General features: G+C 41.3%; 1 protein-coding gene and 1 pseudogene across 1 annotated transcript in view; one reads left to right on the top strand and one right to left on the bottom strand.

Annotated features, from left to right (window-relative positions):
* Nucleotides 1-883: 883 nt before the first annotated feature.
* The window catches only part of LOC107598249 (methylcytosine dioxygenase TET2-like), a 22,587-nt gene continuing 20,009 nt past the window's right edge, over nt 884-3,461 (top strand). The window contains exon 1 of the mRNA XM_016289527.1: nt 884-962. The gene's annotated coding sequence lies outside the window, so the exon portion shown is untranslated. The remainder of the gene's footprint in view (nt 963-3,461) is intronic.
* Nucleotides 957-3,461, bottom strand: part of LOC107598277 (inorganic pyrophosphatase-like) — a 26,246-nt pseudogene continuing 23,741 nt past the window's right edge.

Here is a 3,461-nt window from a genome sequence, read left to right as displayed (position 1 = left end):
AAAAAAGGGATATTTAAAAGCTCTAAACGCAGGGCGGAGGAGGAGAAGGGTTAGTGCTAGCTTTCACATGTCCGTGACTGCACACAAGGGCCAGAGTGTTAAATGAGAAGCTTTGAACTTTCTGTCTTCAGTACAGAAAATCTTTCAGGTGTTCGGGTCAGATATCAGACGTCATTCAAATTTCTTTCTTGCATGAGTGTCTCACAGTGGTGAATTTAACAGTATACAATTTATTCTAGCTTTTTAAGGTCTAAGCGTGCAGCCCCCAAACCGCTGTGTGCCAAAATAAGACCAAGCATGAGTAAATAAGGGCAAGAGCGGTGCTTCACCGTCTGATCTGGGAGGAAATAAGAGAAAGACCAACAAACAGAGAGCTTAGTGAGACCAAGTAGCGCGAGTATGGAACTTTGGTTTAATTTCTTATAATCGGTTTCCATTTTATAAACTTTGTATCACTGAAGCAGATTGTGAGTGGAGGGGTTTTCCCTCTGTGTCTGTTGGGAGTGGGCGGAAGTGAAGCCATGAGTCATGCAATCCAGTCCAGTGCTTCATTGCAGCCAGTCAAGTGCGCACTATTGTGTGCGGCTGAAAAAAAAAAAAAAAGGAGGGGGAAGAAAAGAAACTCAGTCCCTTTGTGTGGAGAGGACCCAGCAGGAAAGCGATTTTGCAATTACTTCAGCTTGCTGGTAAAGCAGGCTTGGTTCCTCTGATCACACACAAGCTCGTACGAGAGCGAGCGAGCGAGAGTGCGTCTGGACACGTTTCGAGAGCCGACAGCGACGCAGGGCTTCTGCCCCGGATGATGAAAGCAGACGTCAGACTGGCCCATGAATATTGATGCGGAGGTAGTCTGCTTCATAGACGGAACAGAAGGAAGCAAGATGGCTGCGCTTTAGGATTTGTTTAAGAGGAGATCTAGACGGTTTGTTGGAATTCTACAAGGTGGAAGGACTTGGAGCAAGGTGAGAGAGCTTTCCTGTCCTTGCCCTTTTTCCTCTGGCCCCCAGGGTCTCTTTAATGGCTTCCAGCTCTTTTTCAGCAATGTGCTGTCCTGTTTAAAACCGTGAGCTGACATAATAATGAAAGGATATTAGATAAAGCTTCACCAACATGGCTGACGTTTTCGGTCTCTCTCCCTCCCTCCCTCCTTCTCTGTCTTGTTGGCTTGTGCAGACAATGTATTTCAAGCATTTAAAACTCATTTGTCTTTATTATTAATTTCTTATCTGAGTGGACGGCTTTAGGAATGCGTCTGAAAAGTGGTGATCTTTGTGAGACTGTTGGCCAATTCTTCTTCCCAATGCAGCAGAGCAGGACTAAACAGTCACACGGCGAAGAAAATTATCTTATCTCTTCTGTGTCTACCGGCCTTGTTGGACATCTGTGTGTAGATACAAGAAAGAGGTGTTTTAGAGAGTTTTATTAAATATTTATTCAAAAAAAAATAAAAATAGTTACGTCATGCAATTGTGGCAAGTGATATTATTATCTAACGAAATTCTTTTTGGTGTAATTCTCCTTTATTTGATGCATGCTTTGATTGAATGTGGGTGCTTGGCTAGGAATAGTCGAGCTCCTTGCTTTCACCGCATTCATCAGTGAGTGACAAGCAGACACAAAGAAAAAAACAGGAGAGCGTAGTGGTGGAAGCCCACAAGGTCAGAGGCTTTAAAAGAACTGAAACCCAACCCCGTATCACCATTAGCCGAGGGCCACCAGAGAATGGGATTTTTGCCTTGTTTGACTTCAATAGGATTTCCATTGTTTATTCGTACACAAAATGTAGACTTAAAAACACAATTCAGATCTTATTTAATATTTTTTGTCAATACTATTACACAACATAATTTCTCTGGAAACCATTCAATTGTACAGAGAACAATTCAGTGCCCGTGCTGAATTTTATTTCTATTCCATTAAGATATCATGCACGGCTCACAGTCCATGTGTCTAATAGTGGCCAGGAACATATTTGCATGTGTTTGAGATTAAGCCATAGGCTATTGAAATTCCAGACTGAGCAAAGACACAGTCAAATGCTTGACTGTTGTATTGAGAAAGTCAACATTTTGCTGGAAATAACCATGTTTCCGATGTATTTTGATTTCATTGTTGCTTCTGACACGTAACAATAAAACATATTAACTTGAATAAACGGTTACAAGAGGCTACTCTTTTATCTGCACTAATGATTTGCAAATGCCACCTTTGCTTAACTGATTTTAACAGCCCTATTAGGATTTGCATCATAATTGGCTGCTGGAACAATACAAATAAAGTCCTGTGCTCTTATGTTGTGTATTTAGCTTGTGTATTCCAGCATTCTGTTTAGATGTGAAGTGTGGAAGTTAGCTCATGCCTGCAAGGGGAATCTTTATGGAGTGTCGTCAATCAGCGTGATAGAGAGGTGGTGCAAATGCTAATGTAACCACAGCGAAGGGATCTGGAGAGAGACTAGTGCCATCACATCTTTAACACTGTATAAGCTTCAGCTCCAACTTTACAAATAATGCTTTGGTGCTAGTAGTGGAGATACAGTATACATCAGTCACTCGACATTCTACTTTAATATAATCGTAACTGTTGCGTGTCAATGGTATGGCTTTAACTGGTGAGAATAGACTGGAACTTATCTGGACAGTGGATGTTCGCATTTCTGAAGAGAATTTCGGGGGGTTGGAACACACATTGCTGTCAAGGTTTAATTCTCGGTGTGAAATGAAGCGCACATGCTCGCTCTGTTTACAAACACTAACTCACAACCCAGTCACAGGGTTCGACGGAGAAGTGTACTTAACACCGGCCAAGGAGGTCGCTGACTAGGCCAATTAAGACCCTTTCCAGAACATTTGTATTCAGAAGGCTTTAGTTAAACTCGTGGCTTGCATAATTTCTGCCTCTTTTAGTTCTCTGAAAACTACGAATGTCTTGTGGTTAGAGAACTTGGCTGAATATATTTGTAAAGCTCAGTGAATCACTAAAAAAATATTTTTCATGACTAATAATATAAAATCAAGTAATACGGACTGGTATTGTACGTCAATCGTTCATTTCCTCTGAGTGATGATGCACTTTCCAACGTGGTTTTCAAAAGGTTGTCTCTCCAGTTCCAGCTGTATGGATTCAAAGAAAATCTGTTTGCTTTCAGCAAAAGAGTAGAATGGTGGTTCATAACAGAAATGCTTGATGGTTTTCCCCCTTCAGAATCAAAGATTTAGAAGAAAAAAATGAAAAGTATGTCAGGCTAATAAGAATCACATGGCACATTCTAATTTCGAAAAATGGTGACGTCATTTTGGGGTTATGGGGGATTTTGAATTAGAATTGCTCAGAAGTCTACCAAGAAGAGGTTTGTTGCATGTGTGTGAGTGTGTGTGTGAGAGAGAGAGAGTGTGTGTGTGTGTGTGAGAATGAGTGTGTGTGAGAGAGAGAGAGAGAAAGAGAGAGAGAGAGAGAGAGAG

The sequence above is a fragment of the Sinocyclocheilus grahami genome, unplaced genomic scaffold (assembly GCF_001515645.1).
Source record: "Sinocyclocheilus grahami isolate Dianchi unplaced genomic scaffold, SAMN03320097.WGS_v1.1 scaffold249.1, whole genome shotgun sequence".
NCBI lineage: Eukaryota > Metazoa > Chordata > Actinopteri > Cypriniformes > Cyprinidae > Sinocyclocheilus > Sinocyclocheilus grahami.
This window is presented reverse-complemented; position numbering and strand designations above follow the sequence as displayed.